Source organism: Centropristis striata, chromosome 13 (genome assembly GCF_030273125.1).
Source record: "Centropristis striata isolate RG_2023a ecotype Rhode Island chromosome 13, C.striata_1.0, whole genome shotgun sequence".
Classification (NCBI taxonomy): domain Eukaryota; kingdom Metazoa; phylum Chordata; class Actinopteri; order Perciformes; family Serranidae; genus Centropristis; species Centropristis striata.
Window position 1 is genome coordinate 37,089,807 of NC_081529.1, and position 25,681 is coordinate 37,115,487.

General features: G+C 42.0%; 1 pseudogene; it reads left to right on the top strand.

Annotated features, from left to right (window-relative positions):
• Positions 1–24,216, top strand: LOC131983201 (NACHT, LRR and PYD domains-containing protein 12-like; annotated as a pseudogene).
• The last annotated feature ends 1,465 nt before the right edge of the window (positions 24,217–25,681 follow it).

The following is a 25,681-nucleotide window of genomic DNA, read 5'->3' on the forward strand; positions in this document are numbered from 1 at the left end:
ATGACACCTCAGGAGGTCCTCTTCAGAACTTTAGAAGATTTGGGAGCTGAGGACTTTGAAAAATTCAAGTGGTTCCTGCAGGGGGCACTAGAAGGCCTCCCAGCAATCCCAAAGAGTCGACTGGAGGATGCAAGCCGCATGAAAACCATAGATCAGATGTTTCAGACCTACAGTATAAACACGATTAAAGTGACCAGAAAAGTTTTAGTGAAGATAAATCAGAATGAACTAGAGAAGAAATTATCAAACACCTCCTTCGAACCTGAAGGTAAGTCAGAATCATTATTATTCTAAAAATGGATGTAACAAAGATTGAAGTTGTAGATTTCAGAGACTTTAGCAAACATTAGGTGTGTAGTTAACATTTCTCTGATCTACAAATATAGACACGTTTGTTGTGTTGCACTTTTGATTATAGAACAAGCAACAAAAAACACAACCAGCAGAGAAAGACAATTAAAGTCTCTCAGAGAACAAAAATGATGAACCAAAGGCAGACAATCCTGTTTTTGGTTGCTTTTAACTGATTAAAATGTGCACACACTGAAGTCTGTAAGTTTGTTTGGACAATATTACTTCCCTTGACTGGACTCGATCTGGACTGGTCTCTGGTTTCACCTTTTCAGGAGCTACTGTAGTTATCAATCGAGCTGAACAGATTTCATACATAAAGAAATGTGAACACTTAGAAAACGAGTTCATGACTCTCATTCATTGTAACAACCCCTCATTGGTTTCATTGTTCTCTTCATTCAGAGATTCTTGCTGAGTGCCAGAGAAAACTCAAATCCAAATTACAAAAGAAGTTCCAGTCTGTGTTTGAGGGGATCACTAAAAAAGGAAACCAGACTCTTCTGAATCAGATCTACACAGAGATCTACATCTTAAAGGAAGAAACTGAAGAGGTCAATTATCAACATGAGGTCAGACAGATTGAAACAGCATCCAGGAAACCAGACAGACCAGAAACAACAATCAGACAAGAAGACATATTCAAAGCCTCAGCTGGAAGAGATGAACCAATCAGAAGAGTGCTGACAAAGGGAGTAGCTGGCATTGGGAAAACAGTCTTAACACAGAAGTTCACTCTGGACTGGGCTGAAGACAAAACCAACCAGGACATCCACTTCACATTTCCATTCACTTTCAGAGAGCTGAATGTGCTGAAAGAGAAAAAGTTCAGCTTGGTGGAACTTGTTCATCACTTCTTTTCTGAAACCAAAGCAGCAGGAATCTGCAGGTTTGAAGAGTTCCACATTGTGTTGATCTTTGACGGTCTGGATGAGTGTCGACTTCCTCTGAACTTCCAAAACACTGACATCCTGACTGATGTCACACAGTCCACCTCAGTGGATGTACTGCTGACAAACCTCATCAGGGGGAAACTGCTTCCCTCTGCTCGCCTCTGGATAACCACACGACCTGCAGCAGCCAATCAGACCCTTGTTGACTGTCTTGACATGGTGACAGAGGTCAGAGGGTTCACTAACCCACAGAAGGAGGAGTACTTCAGGAAGAGATTCACAGATGAGGAGCAGGCCGGCAGGATCATCTCCCACATCAAGACATCACGAAGCCTCCACATCATGTGCCACATCCCAGTCTTCTGCTGGATCTCTGCTAAAGTTCTGAAGAAGCTGATGAAAACCAGAGAGGGAGGAGAACTGCCCAAGACCCTGACTGAGATGTACATCCACTTCCTGGTGGTTCAGTCCAAACGGACAAACGTCAAGTATCATGGTAAATCTGAGAGAGATCCACACTGGAGTCGAAAGAACAGGAAGATGATTGAGTCTCTGGGAAAACTGGCTTTTGATCAGCTGCAGAAAGGAAACCTGATCTTCTATGACTCAGACCTGACAGAGTGTGGCATCAATATCACAGCAGCCTCAGTGTACTCAGGAGTGTTCACACAGGTCTTTAGAGAGGAGAGTGAACTGTACGAGGACAGGGTGTTCTGCTTCGTCCACCTGAGTGTTCAGGAGTTCCTGGCTGCTCTTCATGTCCATCTGACCTTCATCGAGTCTGGAGTCAATCTGATGGCAGAAGCAAAATGGTGGTCCAAAGTCTTAGGAGACAAACCTAAACTAAAACATCTCTACCAGAGTGCTGTGGACAAGGCCTTACAGAGTCCAAATGGACACCTGGACTTGTTCCTCCGCTTCCTCCTGGGTCTTTCTCTGGAGACCAATCAGAACCTCCTACGAGGTCTGCTGACACAGACAGGAAGTAGCTCACAGACCAATCAGAAAACAGTCCAGTACATCAAGAAGAAGCTCAGGAAGAATCTGTCTGCAGAGAGAAGCATCAACCTGTTCCACTGTCTGAATGAACTGAATGATCGTTCTCTAGTGGAGGAGATCCAACAGTCCCTGAGATCAGGAAGTCTCTCTTCAGATAAACTGTCTCCTGCTCAGTGGTCAGCTCTGGTCTTCATCTTACTGTCATCAGAAACAGATCTGGACGTGTTTGACCTGAAGAAATACTCTGCTTCAGAGGAGGCTCTTCTGAGGCTGCTGCCAGTGGTCAAAGCCTCCAACAAAGCTCTGTGAGTGGCTATATGAACAACATGAAACATGCTTTCTGTAATTCAAGACAATAAAATAATTATCTGATGTTCATCTCTTTTACTCTCCAGGTTAGCTGGCTGTAAGCTCTCCGAGAGAAGCTGTGAAGCTCTGTCCTCAGTCCTCAGCTCCCAGTCCTCTAGTCTGAGAGACCTGGACCTGAGTAACAATGACCTGCAGGATTCAGGAGTGAAGCTTCTGTCTGATGGACTGAAGAGTCGACTTTGTGAACTGAAAACCCTCAGGTCAGTATTCATTATCATTCACAGTTGATAATTTAAATCCTTTAAGTCCAATTTAAATGTATCTCCGTGTCAGTGAAGATGGGCAACTTCTGTAGTGTTTTCCTGCTGAGATAGTGTTCTTAAACCCTGTATTTATGTTATCTCCGTAATTCCAGTCTGTCAGGCTGTCTGATCTCAGAGGAAGGCTGTTCTTCTCTGGCCTCAGCTCTGAGGTCCAACCCCTCCCATCTGAGGGACCTGGACTTGAGTAACAACGACCTGCAGGATTCAGGAGTGAAGCTTCTGTCTGATGGACTGAAGAGTCCACTTTGTGAACTGAAAACCCTCAGGTCAGTATTCATTATCATTCACAGTTGATAATTTAAATCCTTTAAGTCCAATTTAAATGTATCTCCGTGTTAGTGAAGATGGGCAACTTCTGTAGTGTTTTCCTGCCGAGATAGTGTTCTTCAACCCTGTATTTATGTTATCTCTGTAATTCCAGTCTGTCAGGCTGTCTGATCTCAGAGGAAGGCTGTTCTTCTCTGGCCTCAGCTCTGAGGTCCAACCCCTCCCATCTGAGAGAGCTGGACCTGAGCTACAATCATCCAGGAGACTCAGGAGTGAAGCTGCTAGAGGATCCACGCTGCAGACTGGACACTCTTAGGTATGGGCAGACAGACAGACAGACAGACAGACAGACACACAGACACTCTCAGGTATGGACAGACAGACAGACATTCTCAGGTATGGACACAGTACAATAAGGTCAAACAAAACAATTGGCAGAAAATTAAATATCATACAGCAGTTTTACTGTAAACTTCTTCATTTCAATACTAATTTTAGAAAAACCTTGAAAAATCAAAATCAAAAGTAAAAACAGTTAGCATTAAACATAGAAACATCATTATGATTTTAATGAAATATATGAAAAAAAGCTGTTCTATTGTATAGATTGTTTGGTTTGAGGCCTTCACTGTTTGGGTTCCAGTTACAGCTACCACTGTAGTCCAGCTTTCTTTCTCATATGCATCATAACAGAGAAGCAATCTCATTAAATCATGAACCCTCTGATCCACAAAACCCCTGGCAGCTTTGACAAGCCAAAATACCCCAAATCATATCCAGAGACTGTAAAAACAACATTATTAGTCAGATTTCCAGGTTTCCTATGGTCCTTGAATGAATCATGTGAGATGAACTCTTCTGTCAGAAACAGAAAACTTTAAGTTATTCTCTGTTAACTTTAAAAGTGTTGCTGTAATTTTCACCTGGAAATAAAATAATTTTTTATGTAGAATTTTCAAGTGAAGTCAGTTTTTTTTATTAAAACCAAAATTAATGGAAGGCTTCCGTTGATGGTGTGTTAGGGTAGATGTGCAGAGGAGAGCTCCCGAGCAAAGTCTGTTTTATTTCTAAATTTACGCCTGTAAAGTGAGTATAAACTGACATCGATGACCTCCCTCTGCTAAACTCCCGTTCGAGATGTCGGACAAAGGCAAAAAAGACAAAACTACAACCAAAAGCACTGAAGAGGGATGCACCACACGCACAATGGCGGGAGAGCAGCTAATGCTAGCCATGTTGGTGACTGAGCTTGAAAACAACCAGATTAACATCACAGAAGAGCTGACAAACCTAATCAAGACATCACTTTTGCCGATTCAGACAACATTGTAAGTTGTTAAACTCTAAGTCGAGTCGTACTAACTTCGTTTTAACAAAGTGGAGGACACACTCACAGACCACCCGGGCTGGAAACCTCCATGGCAGAGCTGAAGGCCACCGTGCGGGACCTCGCGAAGGAAAACAGCGGTTTAAGGGACATGTTGGACGGGTATGAAAATAGGCAGAGGCGTTTGAATCTCAGGGTCCTCGGAGTTGTGGAGGACAGCGAGCAGGGACAATGTCCACTGAAGTTTATGTCTGAACTTTTGGTCAAGGTGCTGTATGACAAAAGCCTCTCAAAACCCCCGGAGCTGGAAAGATGCCACAGAGCGCTGATGCCTAAACCGAGCCTCAACACACGCTTGCGGCCATTTATTCTCTGCTTCCACAGCTTTCAGGAGAGACAGCGTGTCTTTCAACTGGCAATAAATGAGTGCCAACTCTTTTATGAGAGCAAGAAAATCCTTATTTTCCCGAATCTGAGCTCTGCTGGCGGCCAAGCCCAGCACCTACAAGAGGGTCAAATCACATTTTTTTGAGAAGGGGATCAAGTTCGGCCTGCGATACCCTGCAATGCTTGTGGTTTACTTTGAGGGATCTCAGCACTCACTTGGCACTGCCTCTCCAGCAGACTGCAGCATAAAACAACACACTACCACCACAGACTGATAAAACATCTGCAGCATCTTACTACAGATGTCAAGAGATCTGAGCTTCAAGAAGAAAAAGAGGCGGCTCTGCCCCTTTTTGTAGAGAGCATCTTTGTTTAGGGACCAGTCCAACTTATTATCCAGGTATACACCTAGATACTTAGAACTTGGCACCACCTCCATGTCCACCCCACAGGTATTCACTGGCTGAAGGGGGGGCTTGAACCCATAGAAATATATGATAATTTCCTTCGTCTTTGAGGTGTTCAGTAGGAGATAGTTCTTGTGACTCCAGTCACTGACGGCTTTTATCAGATCCCTATATTCAGATTCCTGTCCATTCCTGATACACACCACAATAGCAGTGTCGTCCGAGTACTTCTACATGTGGCAGGACTCAGAGTTGTATTTGAAGTCCGCTGTGTACAGTGTGAACAGGAATGGAGCCAGAACAGTCCCTTGTGGAGCCCCTGTGCTGCTCATTAATGTCCCAGAAACACAGTTCCCCAACCTGACATACTGTGGTCTTCCTGTCAGCTAATCTGTGATCCAGGAGATTAAAGAAATTTCTGTCAGCTTGTTTTTGAGTATGTTGGGTTGGATGGTGTTGAATGTGCTTGAAAAATCAAAGAACATAATTCTCACATAAGCACCAGTTTCCTCCAGATGAGCAAGGGCACGGTGAAGCATGTAGAGGACAGCATCATTCACTCCCATGTGTTGTTAGTAAGCAAACTGCAGGGGGTCGAGTTTGTCTTTGACTTCAGCTCTCAGTAGGCGTAGAATCAGCCGCACCAAGGTCTTCATGATGTGAGAAGTGAAGGCTTCTGGTTTGTAGTCATTAAGTGCAGCTGGACATTTTAGTTTTGGTTACCGGCACAACACAGGAAATTTTCCACAGTGCCGGCACACGCCCCAACTGTAGACTAAGATTGAAGATCTTGTGGAGAGGTTGACACAGTTGGGCAGGACAGTCTTTGAGCAGTGTAGCGGCACTCCGTTTGGTCTTCCTTCTTAACTGCGCCACTTCTATAGTCAGTCGATAAAAACATTCTTTTTCCACGCGAGCGACGAGACATGACAACTTCTTTGTCTTTTAAAATGTTTACTTAAAAACAACAAAGTAAATTACAGGTCTGACGCACGGTCAAAAGACTGTGTTGCTTCCACCATGTTCTGACTAAAAACGAAACTTAAGATACACAGTCAGTTACCATAGTTACCACTATATAGTGACATCACAATGTAAAATTTAAAGGCATAGAAACATTTTTAACCCTTTAAACATTTCTAATTGTATATTTTAAACTAACATACTCTTTGCATTGCATGAATTACAATGAAATTATTATCATTCATTTTTAACTGTTTTTAACTTAAATTATTATTGATGAACTGGCCCTTATTGGCCCTTACATTATCCGGCCCCTAATTGGTTAGGCAGGAAGACTAAGCAATTACAAACTTAGACATTCAAATTACTTTCAATATCTCTGAACAGTCCAACTTAAACTGGCTTCTTATGATTCTTGCTTTTCTCACATATTATCACTCAATTGTCTCTCCTGACGTTGCTTCTTCCAGCAAGCACAGTTTGTTAACAGGTCTCTCCAAGATGTTAGTCTTGGTTTTTATCTTCACTCTTCGCACCATTCCGCTGGAATCAGGTAATGTTTCCACGACTCCCATGAGCCAGGAGTTGTGAGGAGAAGAGCTGTCCACTAATAACACAACATCTCCGATCATGAAGTTTCTCCTTGGTCTTGACCATTTCTGGCGTTCCTGGAGGAGAGGAAGATACTCACGTGTCCATCTAGTCCAGAATAAGTCTGCAAGATATTGGACTTGCTTCCATCGCTTTCTTGTGTATGTGTCATCTTTGCTGAAGATGCCTGGTGGCATGCTGGGTTGAGACTTCAGCAGCAATAAATGATTTGGTGTTAGAGGCTCGATGTCATTCACATCATCTGACATACTTGTGAGCGGCCTGCCGTTGATGATACTCTCGACCTCACACATTATTGTCTGAAGACAATCGTCATTCACAGCTTGTTCTTTCAACAGAGAGTTGAGGATTCTTCGCACTGTTCGAATCTGCCTTTCCCAGATTCCGCCCTGATGGGAAGCTGCTGGGCTGTTAAATATCCACTTTATTCCTTTTGGTTGCAAAGCTCTTTCGATCTTGTCATTATCCAGGTGCTGTATAGCTTCCCTCATTTCCCTTTCAGCGCCCACAAAGTTTGTGCCATTGTCAGAGCGCATGATGGTGACTTGACCCCTTCTGCTTACAAAACGTCGAATAGCATTAATACAGGAGTCTGTATCAAGACTGTCTGCAACTTCAATATGCACAGCTCTGAGGGTGAGGCAGGTGAACATGACGCCATATCTCTTGACAGTACTCCGGCCCCGCTTTACATCAAATGGCCCAAAGTAATCAACACCTGTGCTCGTGAAAGGAGGTTTGTCGGGCATAAGGCAGTCTTCAGGTAGGTTCGCCATCTTTTGCTCTCCGACCCTTCCATTAGTTCTGCGGCACACTGTGCATTTATTGACGATCTTTCGGATAACAGAATTGGCCTGTGGGATCCAATACTTGCATCTTAGTTGTGCCAAGACATAACTACGTCCGCAGTGTCCTGTTCTTTGGTGTATGTCTCTCAAAATCAGTGTAGCGACTCTACTGAACTTAGATAGTATCGCTGGATGTTTGAAGTTTTCTGGCATTGCCGACTTGTTAAGTCTCCCTCCAACTATTAACATGCCATCTTGGAGAATTGGATCCAGTTTGAACAGCCGACTGCTGCAACTGACTTGTTTCCCTTTTTGCAGAGCCTTGATTTCTTCTCCAAAATTCTGTCTTTGGCTGAACATAATTATCTCCTTTTCTGCCACGACCAGATCATCCAAGGTAAGTGATTTCCGTCCTGTTGTTGTTTTGTATTTTTCCATATGCTGTCTTAACTTTGACCTTTGCCTTTCAGGGTCCTTTTCAGTTTGACTGATTGTTCTTGTGAACTCCTTTCTTTCATCCTTCAGTTGCTGCAAAGTCTTCTTTGCCTTTAAAATCCATGCAACCGACCTTTTTAGCTTATGCCAGTCCGAGTAGTAGTAGATCAAGTTGTTCATTGGTCCCATGTTATCCTTGACTTCGATCGTGTTGACTGTAACTGTGGTTTTGACCTCTGGGTCGTCTTGAAGGCTTTCTTTTCTTTCTATAGGTTGTGTTGGCCAATCACATTCATCCTTCCGCAAGAAGTTCGGCCCGTTAATCCATGTTCCTCCTTGCAGCAAACTCTTGGCCTTCATGCCTCTGCTGGCTTGATCTGCAGGATTTTCTGCTGTTCCAATGTAATTCCATTGAGCAGGCTTGGTGGCTTCTCGAATCAGCGTGACTCTGTTTGCAACAAACGTTTTGAAGCGAGCAGTTTCGCTATCAATATACCTGAGCACAGTTGTGCTGTCCGTCCAAAATATGGATGGTTGCAGTGCAACTTGAAGTTCTTGGCGTAACATCTTGTCTACCTTCACTGCGACAACTGCTGCTGTCAACTCGCCATATGCATACTCTGAGGCATCTGAGAAATGATGCAAACGTGCTGCAGCAGTGCATCCAAAGTCTAAAGGTTTCAAGTATCTGTCCACATGGAACTTGGAGAGGTGAGTAACCTCTTCTTTCCATGTTTTCCAATACTCAGCATGCCTTTCAGGAATGTTCTCATCCCAACCATGTTGCTCTTTACAAAGCTCTTTCAACAGGAGCTTAGCAGGCAAGACGACCGGAGCCAGGAAGCCGAGGGGGTCGTAGATCGAGTTGATGATGGATAAGACACCCCTTCTTGTCATTGGTCTGTCTTGCAGCTTCATGCTGTATGTGAAAGTATCTGTTTCTGTATTCCACTGTATACCGAGAGCCCTCTCGACTGGTAGAGCGTCATGGCTTAGATCCAGATCTTTTACTTCACTGGCTCGTTGCTCTTCTGGGATGGACATTAACACCTTTCTGCTATGACTCATCCATTTTGTTAAAGAGAAGCCTCCACTGGCACACAAAGTGCGAAGGTCATGAGCCAAGTTCACTGCATCATCTTCTGTAGTTACACTTTTCAAGCAGTCATCTACGTAAAAATTATGTAGGATTGTTTGCACAGCTTCAGGGGATGCAGTTGCTTTGTGGTCCTCAGCAGTCCTTCTCAGTGCATATGAAGCAACACTTGGCGAGGAGGTGGCTCCATAGGCCCATCCAAGTTGCCTTTAGGCCACCATAGAAAGTGAAGGAGATCTGCATCCTCTTCTGGTACTTTGACTTGGTAGAACATCGACTCGATGTCTGCCATCATGGCTGTTGTCTCCTCACGAAATCTTAAGAGGACCCCAACCAGCGTGTTGGTCATGTCAGGTCCCTGAAGCAACTCACCATTCAAAGACCGGCCCTGAAACGAGGCTGCGCAGTCGAAGACCACTCGTAACTTTCTTTTCTTAGGGTGATAAACCCCGTGATGTGGTATGTAGAACACCCTGTTGTCATCACGTTTCAGCTGATGTGCTGGAACTTGAACGGCGTAGCCTTTGTCAATAATGGTGTCCATGAAGGCTTTGTATTCTTCAAAGAACCCAGGATTCTTTTTGAAATTTCTGAGCAGAGTGGCTATGCGCTGTTCTGCCACACAACGATTGTGAGGCATTTGCAGCCTTCTGTTCCTGAGTGGCAATCCAATGTTGTAATGTCCATTCTCTAGGGTTGCTGTTTCTTGCATGAATTGTCTGTCTTCTTGTGACAACTCTTCTTTGTCGTCATAGTTACGCTCTGGGAAATCAGCATTGTATTGTTGGACCAGCAACTTCTCAATTTCCATCACAGAGATCCTGTTCACTGAGCATTGAGGTGGTTTATTCTCTGTGTCGTCCAGTTCTTTTCTCATGGGCCCATTCACGACCCAGCCAACAGCAGTCTTCACGGCATAAGGTCCTCCATCTCTACTGTTGATAACGTGCCATGGCTCCATTGCCTGTGGACAGTTTGCTCCAATGAGTAAGCCTACGTCGGCTTCTATTTCTGGCAAGCGTACTTCTTTGAGGTAAGGCCACTTATCTATGTCTGATTGCTTTGGTATGTTGTCAGTGTGAACAGGTATGTTGCTGTGAGTGTACACCTTGGGTAACTGAATATACTTGTTGTCTTCCAGTCCACACACTTCCAGGTCCGATATAACATAACTGTTCATGAGCTTCTGTTCTCCAGGTTTGTTTTGACCCATGGTGCTGAGAAGTATTTGTGTTGGTTTCCCTTTAAGGTTCAATTTCTTTTGCAGGTCTCCAGTGCAGAACGTTGCTGTACTTCCTGGATCCATGAAAGCGAACGTTTCCACATACTTGTCACTCTTTTTTGACTTAATTTTTACTGGTACTATTGACAGCACACATTCAGGCTCTCCGGCCCCCGTGAGGCTACAGGATTCTTGAGTGATAGAAACTTGAGCACATGATACTTCTTCTTTGTGAGCATCATAGTCTTTTTCAGATGAACTTTCTTTAATTACATGGCCACCATCACTCTTGTCAGGTAAGCTAGACACTTCCCTCTTTGCTGTGTGCAGAATGTCTGGGTGTCTTAATGCACATTCTTTACACTCAATTCTTCCTTTGCAGAATTTGCTGAGATGGCCAGGGGTTAAGCATCCAAAGCACAGGCCCTTTAACTTCAAGAACTCTATGCGTTCTTTATGTGGCTGCATTTTGATTTGGCCACATGTAGCTAGGGTGTGAGATTGCTTGCAGTACAAACATGGCTTCTCAAAAGCAATAGCTGTTTTGCTTGAGTTTGCTGATTTCAAATATGATCCTGGAGGCCTTTGGTTTTCGGCTGAAACTTTTGTGGCAAAACTGCTTCCACAGATCTCTCTCTTTGCAGGAAGTCTTTCTTTGTATGTTTCTTTGTGCTCAGATTTTCCAGCTGTGGTTGAGCGGCTGTCTGGTATATTACCAAAGAGAGGATCGAGCATTATTTTAGCTTGACGGTCTATGTAGCTCACTAAATCAGCAAATCTTGCTCTTCTGCCTCTTCGTTCCTTGATATCGAAAGCTTCAGCACGCCAGCGTTCTTTCATTTTGTAGGGTAGCTTGGACACCACTGTTCGTAGGTTGGTAGGATTGTCCATCTCATCTAAGAAGTCTATGTCCTCCATAGAGTTGCGACATCCAACCAAAAACATTGCATAAGCACTCAATGCTTTTCGGTCATCTGACTTGATCTGCGGCCATTTTAGTGCCTTATCAATATATGCACTTGCAATCTGTAGTTCATCCCCATAGTGTTTATGAAGCAGGCGCTTCGCTTCGTAGTAGCCTTTGCTGGGTGGCATGTGAGCACAGCTGCGGACTAACTCTTGGGGTTCACCGGCTGTAAACTGTTCCAAAAAATACAGTCTGTCTTGATCATTGTCTGTTTTTTGTTCTATTGAATGCTCAAATGCTCTATTGAATGATTTGTATTGCAGTGCATCACCTCTGAAGACAGGAATATCTTTCACTGGTAGCTGAGATTGCTTCTGTTGGTTAACTAGCAGCTCAGTAATTACATTCTGATTTTGCATGACCTTTATTATGTTCTCACCTCTGTTGGTTGGAGCATTGTAGTTTGATTCTTGTGGAGCCACATTGTGCAGCGCTTGTTGAGGTGGATAAAAGTCCATGTTGTCTGGTTGAAGAGAAGAGCTGATTCTTTCTTGCTTCACATTCCCACCTCGTAGCTTTTGTGCTAGTCTGTGGCTACTCAAACCATCTTCTGAGTTCTCATATTCTTTGAGGACCTTTATTTTTGCACTGCTTTCAGCTAATGCAGTCTCCAGCTCAAGTTCTTCCTTTGCAACTTTAAGTCTGGTCATTTCGAGCTCAAGCTGCTGCCTTTTCTTCTGTGCAGCCACACGTTCAAGCAGTGCTGCATGTTCAGCTTCCTGTCTAACACGTCTTGATGAGACTCGTGTTGTGGATGACGTGTGACTAACTTGAGATCCACATGGGCGGGCGTACCCATCATCATTGACATCAACCTGAGAAACACTGTCACTTGGTTTCACAGTATCTTGGTGGTCAATATCTTCATCCTTCTCCCTTTGCAGTACAGATTCTTGTACATCTGCAATCCATTTTTTAGTTTCTTTCATAAAGTTTGTGATGGATGCCATTTTGGGTTCAAACCATTTTTCCTGATCATACATTTCTTCATCTTCAGCCAAGAGATTTGCAACTTCATTGTTGAGGCGTCTAAACTCCTGTAGATTAAGTGCAAACTCATTTTCCATCACTTCTTTCACTCTTTGTACATTTCGAGCATCACTCCTCATTGTTTCAACATCCCTTATTTTACTAGTCAGAGCTCCTAAGTTGTGCTTCCTCAGTGCTATGTGCCTTTGTAATTTCTCCTGTAGTGCTTTCTCTGTTAGCTTGCGTGATCTTCCCTGTTCCACTGTGTCCTCGAGACATCTTGGCTCCTTTTCATTAGCCATCTTATATTGCAGAGAAAAGGCTCAAGTATTATGCAAATGTTTAAAAGTACTTTGCTTCAAAGTCACTTTTCTTCATATAAACGAGTGCAATACAACTTCTCAAAATAATGCCAAACTCCACATTGTTTGACTCAAGGCATGCAATACAGTTCACACGGAGAAATCCATAACTTGTATTTTTTCTTTGCATTCGTCCTTTAATTTCGGCTCGAGCTCCGTAATTATCCACTTTACGTTTGCTCGTCTTAATGCACTTGGATATTATGAGGATCTGACAGTACCTTGTCCTGGGAAATATTTCAAACAATAGTCCATTTTTGCATCAGCATCCTTGGGGGAGCTCTCCTTCTTTCCTTCTGTGCAGCAGGCCCCGCTATCTTACACACACGTTACTGCTGCGGCTCCGCGGCTCGTTAAGCTAGTCTTTTGACTAAATGTAGCGGCACTCCGTTTGGTCTTCCTTCTTAACTGCGCCACTTTTTCCACGGGCATAGAAACATTTTTAATCCTTTAAACATTTCTAATTGTATATTTTAAACTAACATACTCTTTGCATTGCATGAATTACAATGAAATTATTATCATTCATTTTTAACTGTTTTTAACTTAAATTATTATTGATGAACTGGCCCTTATTGGCCCTTACAAGCAGCCTTGGACACACACCATCGCTGCCTTCCCAGAGCAAAGTCTTCCCAGTTCCAACCTCACCCCCATCTCTGTGACGGACAAGGGTGGAGGCTCAGGTGTAAGGGGGGGGTGGATGCTGCTTTGGAGATGTACACATGTTAAAGAAGAGGAGGAGGAGGAGGAAGAGGAGGAGAATCAACATTGGAATTGGGTGAGGCCGCTGCATTGAATCTGTTGAAGAACTGGTTGAGTTCATCAGCTCTTTCTACACCACCCGCCACTGGCTGTCTTTTCTTGTTGTTGTAACCAGAGATGGTGTTGATTCCTCTCCACATTTCACGGATGTTGCTGTTCTGTAGATTTCTCTCCAGTTTCTTCTTCTTTTCCACCTTTGCCATCTTTAGTCTCTTCTTCAACTTATCATCATCATCATCATCATCTTTGTCATCATCTCTAAAGCTGCCTTCTTCTTGTAACCAAGTTTAGGAATTTAAAAGAGAATTACAGTATATAAATAGATTAAACCAATAATGAGACCAGTGTCAGAAGAAAACTAAATTCGCTAGGAGCCAATGTTGAGCAACCAATAATGATTCAGACAAGAAAATTAGAGTTTGAGTAGCCACTCGTGTATTTCACAGCAAAATAAGAAAATGGCTACCTTGAAGGAAAATATACAATATACCAAATATTACCAAAACAAAACATGTAAACAAAACAACCTTAAAGTGTCCAAAAGTGTCAAAACAAATGTCCAAAAAGCGTCCAAAAAGTGTGCACGTTGGGGCCCTTTAATAGTAAAAGTGTTGCAGGTACCTGTTTTGTTCCTTAAAATTCAGGAAAGTGTATGTGTATATGTGTATGTGTGTCGCCTTCAATGTGATCCTTCCTCACGCCTCTGGCTCGCCATCTGCCAAGATCCGGGTTTTCCCCGTCTCCTTAAAACCTGACCTATAGACAAGGTCATATAAGTCAATATTGCACTCTATTCAATCTATATTCTATCAGATGCATCATTTACAGACTTAAAGGTACAAGTATACTAAATGTTTTATCAATCTTGCACATAAATCTCAACAAATCTTATTAAATCTTTAGTTCAGTCTTTAGTTCAGTTCAGTTGTACAACTTTAAAGTTCAAATGTATCAAATCAAATCTGAGCACTAAACATTTTCAGAACTCATTTCATACCGCTCATGTGACAGCATCTCAATACTTATGGTAAGTAACCATTATAATTAAACATATATGTATATAACCATGTCAAACCAAACAATTTGCAATTACACCTAAACAATACACATGAGGTTTCAGAGGTATTGAGGAAGTATGCTTAAGTATTCTCACACTACAGGCCTAATAATGTGAGAAACTGCACTAAAAATTACCCTCTAGTTTAACTTTAAACTCATGACTGAAATTAAATAAACAACATCAGTGCTTTACATTTACAAAATAAATTATAATTGTGCGCTCACATATAACAAAATAACTTAGAACCAAACAGATCCCTTAAAATGTATAAATTGGCATAAAATATATTCAATACATTTATACAAAACAATACACCATTATATTATTTCTCTGACTTGATTTTAATGCCACCACCGCTATTTTTCCAGCATACTGAGAGCAAAAATTAGCATCAGAGCAGCTAACATGTTTCTCACCGTTGCTCTGGGTGGACAAAATCAAGCACGCTGTTGATGAGGCTCGCAGTGGCTCTGCAGGGAAAGGGCCACTCCCGTAGCCTACGAGATAGCGAGTTAGCATTAGCATGACGACGTTGTAAGTACCAACGAGCATTTTTCTCAATAAACGACTCGTCTTACCGGCAAACTCTCCTCTTCTACAAAGTCACTCGGCTCCCGACCTCCAGTGAGTCAGTGTGCTGACTTTTGTCTTCTTCTTTTCTTATGTTTAACTCTTAGCTTTTTGCGGCTCGCTCTCTCGTGGCTCAAGTCAGAGAAAACAACCCAGAAAACACCGTGCCGGCACTGAACGTGGCCTGCGCAACACCTGATTGGCTGCTAAGGGTCAGAGGGCTGGATGGTGCATTCGAATACAATCGGATTTCTGAAACTTTGCCGATACAACAAACATAATAACAATTTAATAATTTCTTCTTTAACTAATCCCAAGTGCATTTCTTCACCTGGGTTACATTCTCATTGAGGATTGCCTTTAAATCACTAGTAATCCAAGGTTTGTTATTGTGGAAGCAGCGTACAGTCCTTGTAGGTATGACTGTGTCTCTGCAGAAGTTGATGTAATCAGTAAAGCAGTCAACCTGTCTGTCAATGTCCAAACTGTTCTCCTCTATTTTCAGCAACGTATTCCAGTCTGTACATTCAAAGCAGTCCTTTAGAGCCTCAGTTCCCTCTGGTGCCCATTTCCTGACTGTGAGTTTAGTTGTAGGCTTCCTCCACACACAGGGTATGTAACAAGTCTCCAGAAGAACTAAGTTGTGATCCGATCATCCATTTGGGGGCAAGGCAGGAGCTCTGTAAGCTTCTTTGACATTAGCATTCAGCAGATCAAGGGTTTTATTTTCTCTGGTGGGACAATTGACAAACTGTGTAAATCCAGTCAGGTGGGAGGAGAGGGAAACATGATTGAAGTATCCTGATATTATCAAGAATGCTTCTGGGTGTTTAGTCTGTATCCTAGCAACGAGGTCAATTAGAACTTCACATGGAACTTCAGCAGTTGCCTTGGGTGGAATGTATACAAGTATTGTTATGATATGACTGAACTCTCTTGGTACATAATATGGTCTCATACGAACTGCCAATAATTCAATGTCTGGACAGAACATCTTCTCCTTGACAGTAACATGTGCAGGACTGCACCATCTCTGGTTCACAAATAAAGCCAAGCCCCCACCTTTCTTCTTGCCACTAGCTTTAGCATCTCTGTCTGATCTTACGAGAGTGAAACCAGGTAGATCCACATTGGAGTCTGAGATGTTTTGATTCAACCACGTTTCCGTAAAACACAAGAGACTACATTCACGGTATACTTCCTGAGTGTTCACCAATATCTCCAGTTGACATTCCCCATGATGACTGACGGCATAAACGACTTATGTCTCCATTTCCGAGCCTTACTTTTGCACCAGCATGGCAACCTCGAAAACACCTCTTCAACTCAGCTGGAATAGGGTGATGGTGTCCTCAAGACTTGCTCCGTTTCAATGAAAAAAACTCCTCTCTTTAATAAACTCTTCTCTCCACAGAAGTATCCATCAAAAATATTATAAAAATACATACAAACTTAGCGAATTTGAGAAAAATCCGAGAGCTACCAAACTATGCTGCTCCACCATGAAGCGCATTCCGGATTTTTTAAAAATTATTATAAGAAGTGTTATTCAGAATTTGGACCAATAGTATCATATACAAAAACTATGATGAATCTAGAGAAATATGTGGACTACAAATCAAAATGGCATAAACATTCCCTTATTTGGTAAATGGTAAATGGGGTGCAATTATATAGCGCTTTTATCCAAAGAGCTTTACACTACACACTACACTCATTCACCCATTCACACACACATTCATACTGGTGGCTGAGGCTACCAGGGCACACCGGTGCCACCTGCCACCATTGGGAATTCATTCACACACCGATAAACGCAGCATCGGGAGCAATTTACACATTTATTGACAGGTGGTGAACCCTTCATTTCACAACTGTGGGCTCAACATGGCATCTGGTCATTGGGAGATATCTTATGTCAAAACTCAATTTAAGATTTTCCTGATCTGATGTCCCAGTTTGGTATCCCAAGAAATTCACAGTTCCTCTACTTTAGGGTAAGGTCACCACTTCATTCACTCTAGGTTCCCTGGGGGTCTGAATTGAGGACTCACCCTATAGTATCTCTCATGGTAAGGGCACCCCAGATGAAAACAGTCTCCTTTATTGATAGCAATCTCATTTCATACACCTCTACAGAATTACCCAGTAATAGATCATGGGAGGCATATATATCTATAACTGTAATCACATAAAGTGACCTGTGTGTGTGTGTGTGTGTGTGTGTGTGTGTGTGTGTGTGTGTTTGTGTGTGTGTCTGGTTCTCTCTGTCTGTGAGAGATGGATGAAAGGCTTTGGGGTCCACCAATCAGAGCAGAGCAATCAACGGAATTAACTGCCGCTGTAGAATGTTCCACCATAGTGACAGCAGCAGAGGTGGACAGACTGGAATTTCTGGCCTCGAACAGAAAGCATTTTTGGCAAAACCATAATACCTATCATTGATCCGACTTCATTTGAGCGTCCTGAGTTCTTCCTGAACAGCTACATATGTTTTTGTGAAAAAAATTAAGAACTAGCTTTGTAAGAGTGATCTTAAATATGCTTTTCTACAGAAATCTTCCTGCGTTTTTAATATGGGAGCCAATGAGGCTGTTGGTGCGTATTGGTTGATCATCTGTGCATCCTACACCCAAACTATCTATATAATATATATATATATATAATATATATATATATAACTCTGACAGCTTTACCAGAGCATTGTGAGGGAGAAGACTAATTTTCCTACGTTTCTATGTATAAATTATTTCTGTAGAGTGGAATTTGCGGCCTGGAGCGCAGTTTTCAAATTTATTTTTTGACAAATTTTTCTCTCCCTCTACACTCTGGCGATGATGTCACACACTGTGACATGAACATTCTCCAAAAATGATGATGGTCATTGAACAGGAATTGATAAAAAACTATATGACCTATCGAAACGTGGATTAAGACACCGATACACAAGACTTGTGTCAACAGCTCTCCTAGCACCACACGATAATTCTATTCCTCAAAGAATTGTCACTAGCACTTATTGATGCACTAATTATTATTGCAATATACCTTGATTGTTTGCTTTTCCTCTTCCTGTAAGTCGCTTTGGATAAAAGCGTCTGCTTAATGACTAAATGTAAACTGTTTAAAGTTTAAATGGAGTCTCTAAGTGAAAGTATGCCGGAGAAGTAGACGTTTGAAAATCTCCAATTATTGTTCTTTTTCGGTCATTTTTTTTCGGCCGTCCCGTTCACTTCAATGCAAAATTTTTCAGTTTTCGTATTCCATAGATAAAAGTAATAGCACACCGATCCCGATCAAACTGCACGTTTTGATATATAATTTGACAAATTATATACTAGTAGCGGGACGAAATTGTGTCCGGAAGAGGAAGAAGAAAAAAATACACAGTATAACAATAGTGCTCGGTGCGATTGCCCCGTGCCCCTAATAATTCGTTTGCGACTCAACTATACGTCTTCAAGTTTGAGTCTCTCATTCATTTGTCCCGTGACAGCTGTTGAGGCTCAGCCACATGGCTGTGGGATGAGCAGTAAGCACAGTGGTTCGCTCATCATCGGGGATTCATACCGATCGCTCTTCTGTTCTTTTGTCACGTGACAGCTACCTCGTCACTGTAGAGAATCTAAATGGTTTGTTCACAATACATAACAATGCTGATCAGCATCCCAGTGGTCCCAGTACTGTACAGTCCCTGGTTTCCGCATGGTTTGAATTGGTTGTGACATTATACTTTGTCAACTGAAGCAAATCGTGTTGCTTTCAGTGTTTGAGAACCGCACTCTTTTCTTACATTGGCCTCAAGAGGGCTACAGCGCTGCACTAGTTAAAATGAACGAAATTAAAAAAGATTAGTTTAGTTTACCGTCAGTGATCCGAGCCCAGCGCATTAACAGAGAGAAAAGATGGCTGCCATCTGGGGTTTCTCCCTACTCCCCCTCCTTTTCAATCCCAATCCCTAGTTGCCTCAATGATGCCTGAAGACACAACATATCACGTACACCAGCAGCAGCCACACTGATGACACAGGTCCAAGGCCAAGAAACAGAGCAAAAGACCCCACACTGGGTCCTGACCACTGGGTCCAGACCTCTGGTCCAAACCACTGGGTCCAGACCACTGAGTCCAGACCACTAGGTCCAGATCACTGGGTCCAGATCACTGGTCCAAACCACTGGTCCAAACCACTGGGTCCAGACCACTGGGTCCAGACCACTGGTCCACACCACTGGTCCAAACCACTGGGTCCAGACCACTGTTCCAGACCACTGGGGTCCAGACAACTGTGTCCAGACTGCTGGGTCCAGACCGCTGGGTCCAGACCACTGGGTCCAGACTGCTGGGACCAGACCACTGGGTCCAGACCACTGTTCCAGACCACTGGGGTCCAGACAACTGTGTCCAGACCGCTGGGTCCAGGCCACTGGGTCCAGACCACTGGGTCCAGACCGCTTGGTCCAGACCACTTGGTCCAGGCCACTGGGTCTAGACCACTGGGTCCAGACCGCTGGGTCCAGACCGCTTGGTCCGGACCACTGGGTCCAGACCACTGGGTCCACACCACTGGGTCCAGACCACTGGTCCAGACCATTGGGTCCAGACCACTGGGTCCAGACCACTAGGTCCAGACTGCTGGTCCAGACCACTGGTCCAAACCACTGGGTCCAGTGTGCAAAATGTGCATTGCTTGCGCCTCTTCAAGGGCCCGCTGCTGGCAAAAGAGGCCAAGTGCCAAATGCAGCAAGTATTAATGCAAAGCAAATATGAAAATTATCTGCAGCTCCACTGACTGAACTCTCTCTCTGACAAACAGAAGCAAATTGTTTCATATTTTGTGTTTTTATCATTTAAAACATGTGGGATTTAAGAAATGCATGTAAATGTGACAGTTATGATCAGGACTGAAGTTGGTCAAAAGATTTAATGCATTGAAAGTGAAAAAAATATTCATATATAATATTTTTATTGCACTTTTTGAGAATTGAACACTTTTTGCACCAAGGGTAATACATTAAAATTTTCTGAAGGGGTGCACAAGGGTTAATGTTGAGTGTAATTATTAAAATGAATGTAATTATTGTAATGTTGCAAACTGAATAAATAAACAAAAAGTTGATTACATAAAACCAAAATGAATGATTAATGTCAACATGTTTCCACTCTGTACATCTTCCAACACTTCCTCTCATCAGACGCTCAGATTCAAACATGAATGACACAATACAAACTGAATGTGATGGTGGAACTGATCTGAGAACAGTCTGTAAACTGTTCAGCTGTTCATGTGTGAATGCAGGACAGACTGTTGATTTTAAGGGACCAGATTTGTGTCCCTTACACAAACACACTGGCCCTCATTTATCAAACGAGCGTAGAAACCAGATCAGATCTGATCGTATATTTGGTCTGACGACAGGATCCACGTGTGATTTATCAAACGATCGTATCTCTCCAATCACAGCGTGAGAATGATCAGCTGTTGATAAATGTGGCGGCTCGAAACAAGCCTCATTTAACCCATTTAGACCTAAAACGCTTGGAAAGAAACGCCTGTAAAACCTCTGGGCGATTTTGAAAGAACCCCCTAAAACCTGAAGTTTTTCTGGAAATTCAACAGAAGATTTTTCAGCCTCTGTAGCAGATAGAAATTAAATTCAAAAAGTATTTGAGAGCTTATACCCGTGGCTGTCATGAGAAGTTGAGTTTATTTGTCCAAACCTTCAATAAAGTTTTTTTTAAAAATCAACAAACTCAGCAAATGTTACATTTGACTGAATAAAAAATCCTATGCATAATACTAATACATGCCCATTAGCAAGATGGAAACATGATATGACCATTGGAAGAAATAGACATAGTTCTCATTAGCCTATTGTAATAATAAAAAAAAAAATTATCATAATAATAATAATACATTTTATATATTGCACTTTTCAGGGTACTCAACGACGCATAAAGATATATGAGACATAAACAGTCATGATTTCTTATATCATCATCCCAATCAATTATTATTATTATTATTATTATTATTAATAATATCAATATATTATTAATCATATTATTATTAATATTAATATATTATTAATAATATTATTATTATCTCCAGATTGCCACAAATCTGTCTGTTCTTCGGTGAAAATATGTCGTCTAAAAACATATTCCTCATCCATAAATGCCGGTCGATTGGTTCCGAGGGTTCAAAGTCCGGATCAGCAATAATGTTAATAATAATAATGTTTTCATCTAGATCTCTTCCGTCACTTACTGCTGAGTTCCTCCGCTATAGTCGTCTTCCTCCATGATTTCAAAGTTCTGGAAAAGTCCAGTGTTGCATTGCGACTCTCCCACATGTATTCTGATCCTGATTCTGATGCATTTCATTGGCCAAGAGACCGAAAAAGGTGGAAAAAAATACAAATACTACAAAATGACATATCTGCTGTCTCGGCCTTAATGGTAGAGTGATGCAACAGCGCTCCCGGTTTCAATGGTAGAAATGCGGTAATGCTTTCCCGGCGTCAATGGGTTAAATACCACGCCCTAATATATATATAGAATATATAGATGATTCAGAAGGCTCGCCATGAGAGTTTACGACACCGAAAGACACAATACGGCCAAAAAGAGTGTCTTCCTTTTCTTTTTTTTAAGTCAGCTTTATTAACAAAGTGCACCGTGACAAATAACAACTGGAGGAAATAGACATTTAACAGAAATACGAATAAGAATTTCACGATCGCAGGGTGTATTTATTTTGGATTATGTTTTAATGATAAATGATGAAGTCTACACATGTTTTGCTTTGTCACCATTAAAAATCATAACAGCACAGAGTTTTATCAGCTCCAGGCATCGATACAACAGTCTCAGATCAGTTCTCAGACTCAGACGTGTCGACTTCACGCTGACTCTAACCTGCGTAACGAGCTGAGAGCAGACTGACATCTGATCGTACCCTCCGCTCACGTCCACATTGATAAATGCCGAGGCTTGTAGAAATGATCTTACGCCCACTTTACGCTCACTTTCTGTCATACGGTCATTTGATAAATGAGGGCCATGGTGTTTTATTATGAGGGAGGACAGTTCAGTGGTGACTGAGCTCTTAATATTTATACATCACATTATCTTTTTGAAGAGTTTCAGCCTGTTTCTCTGTCACACTGACAAACTGAGGAGCTCTGCTTCATGTTGAACAGCAGTTAGGACTCATGTTGGATAGAAAATCATTGTGACTGTGTTTCTTCCTCCAGGGTGGACCATGGTGGAGAGCACAGGTTAACACCTGGTGTGAGGAAGTGTAAGTGTGGATTACATTTGACTAATGAAGACAAAACAGCTTTAAATCAAAGTTAATAGTTGTGATATTTATCAACATGTGTCATCATTAAACTTTATAGAAATGAACAACATTATTAGTTAGTTTATTATTAAGATCCCCATTAGCTGCAGCAAAGCCACAGCTATTCTTCCTGGGGTCCAACAGTATCAAATATACAGTTGAAAACACAAAACATAATAAAAATAAAAAACAAAAACAAAAATTATTCACATATTAATCCATATTACACACATTTCTACATATATTTATACATCATTACAAAATCTACTAACACAATACATATGTCACATTCATTCTACAGCATATACATTATAATAACACATATCATATATCTATAGAAATATACTACATACATATAAATACCATGTTTTCTTATTTTGATAAATGCTGTTTTATTAATATTTTGAATTCCTTTATGTTAGTGGTGAGTTTGATATTTTTAGGCAGTGAATTCCATTCTTTCATACCTCTAAACAGAAACGTGCGCTTGATGGCGTTAGATCTTGCTTTAGGTAATGTAAAGTTACCTACAGCTGCATGTCTGCTGATATATTTATGACTCTCTGTACTAAAAGCAAGGTTTTTAAACAACATAAAAGGTGCTTTTAGGACAGATATGTTTATAATAACAATTAGCAGTGAGTACAATAGTCCGTCTTTGACCAATAACCAATTTAGTTCCTTGTGCATAGAGATAATATTTGTCCTGTAGTCACACTTTAGTATTGTGCGGGCAGCTCTATTCTGTATACATTGTAGTTTATTTAACATGTCTCCAGTGGCATTCGACCAAACTGCTGGGCAATAGTCGAGATGTGATAATATTATCATGACATGAGGACACAAAGAAAGAATAAACCCTTCAGATGTGTCTGATGATAAACTGCTGCTGTGTTGTGTCTTTTTCTCTCCATCAGATTTCTGTCAACTCACACTGGACACAAACACAGTAAACAGTTACCTCATACTGTCTGAGAACAACAGGAAGGTGACATATGTTGGAGAGGATCAGTCATATCCTGGTCATCCAGAGAGATTTGGGTACTGGCCTCAGCTGCTGTGTAGAGATGGTCTGACTGGTCGCTGTTACTGGGAGGTCGAGTGGAGAAGACATGTTGATGTAGCAGTGAGTTACAGAGGAATCAGCAGGAAAGGAGGCAGTGCTGACTGTTGGTTTGGATTCAATGATCAGTCCTGGAGTCTGAGGTGCTCTGATGGTAGTTACTCTGTCTGGCACAATAACAGAGAAACATTCCTCTCCTCCTCCTCCTCCTCCTCCTCCTCCTCCTCCTCCTCCTCCTCCTCCTCCTCCTCCTCCTCCTCCTCCTCTGGTAGAGTAGGAGTGTATGTGGACTGTCCTGCTGGCTCTCTGTCCTTCTACAGAGTCTCCTCTGACTCACTGATCCACCTCCACACCTTCAACACCACATTCACTGAACCTCTTTATCCTGGGTTTCTGCTCTGGTTCTCCCCTGGTTCCTCAGTGTCTCTGTGTGTTCTGTAGGACGGAGACGACTTCCTGTCCTGTGGTCTGAATGTTGGATGAAGCTTCACTTTGTTTAACATTTGATTCTCTGATTGTTTCTTTAATGTCTCAAATGTTTTCTTCTTATAAACGGTGAAATGATCTCAGGGCTGAACTCTGATTTTCTCTTGAATCAAGTTTTTTTTGGAGCAGCGTCTTGTAGCTGCGAATGTCTGTCGTGATTGATCTCAATAAAGGTTTAAAGACTCACGAGAACAGCAGCTTCTAACAAATGTAAATCTGATTTTGTTTTAAAGAGGAATAAAGACATTACCTTCACAATCGAGTCAATCGAGTCATTTTCTTAAAAATAAAAAATAAGAATAAATAAAAGACAATTATGAAGATGATTTGGTGAAATGAATATAAAGGTAAATATATATTAAAATAAATCAAAAACAGAAATATAATTTTTTCACATGTAATATATGAATTAATTTCTTAATTTATTTTTAATATTAATATTTGTACATTTAATGGCATATTAACAGATTTATCATTGACAGAAGATAAATAAATTACAAGAATATTTATGAATGAAAAAATATTAAAAGCAAATGCAGGAAATCATGAATTAATAAAGTTTGACGACGTGAAATTTCTGTTGAAATTTGATTTTTTTTAAATTAACTATTATATGTTTCATTTTATTTATTGATTTGTGATTCATTTTTTTTGATGTTTTAAAAATCTAGAAGTTTTTAGGATGAATTTAAAAAGCTGGACCAGTTGATCCCGGTCTCTGGGTTTGTCCCAGCTGATCCTGGTCTCTGGGTCTGTCCCAGCTGATCCTGGTCTCTGGTTCTGTCCCAGCTGATCCTGGTCTCTGGGTCTGTCCCAGTTGATCCTGGTCTCTGGTTCTGTCCAAGCTGATCCTGGTCTCTGGGTCCGTCCCAGCTGATCCTGGTCTCTGGGTCTGTCCCAGCTGATCCTGGTCTCTGGGTCTGTCCCAGTTGATCCTGGTCTCTGGGTCTGTCCCAGTTGATCCTGGTCACTGGGTCTGTCCCAGCTGATCCTGGTCTCTGGGTCTGTCCCAGCTGATCCTGGTCTCTGGGTCTGTCCCAGCTGATCCTGGTCTCTGGGTCTGTCCCAGTTGATCCTGGTCTCTGGGTCTGTCCCAGTTGATCCTGGTCACTGGGTCTGTCCCAGCTGATCCTGGTCTCTGGGTCTGTCCCGGCTGATCCTGGTCTCTGGGTCTGGCCCAGCTGATCCTGGTCCCTGGGTCTGGCCCAGCTGATCCTGGTCTCTGGGTCTGGCCCAGCTGAACCCAGTAGCAGTATAAAGGTGAGTCCTCATTGGGAGAGGACAGGTTCAGACCTCTCATGGTCTGTGTCTCCATCTGGTGGTTGGATGTCTCTGTTGCACCTCTCAGGAACACATGTGAAGGTCTGACTCTGTTGTTGCACTGATCCAGAGTAATAATAGTAATTTATCATAAAAATAACTGGAAACATTGAAAGTAAACTTGGAACAAACCAACTAAAGTCCCTTAATCCTGGGAAGCTGAGTGGTCACATGACTTCAATGATTCCAGTCACATGATCTCTCTCCACATGACAGATTTAATAGATTATCCGGCTGGTTCAAGTGTTTTAATACATTTTCTCTCTTTGCTGTTGTTTTCTCTCTTCTTCTTCTTCTTCTCCTGAGGTCTTGTGTGTCTCTGACTGCAGCGTACCAGAACTAGAAAAGTAGCGATGTGGGAGGCATCACTGTGTCTGTCACTGTGATACACGTAT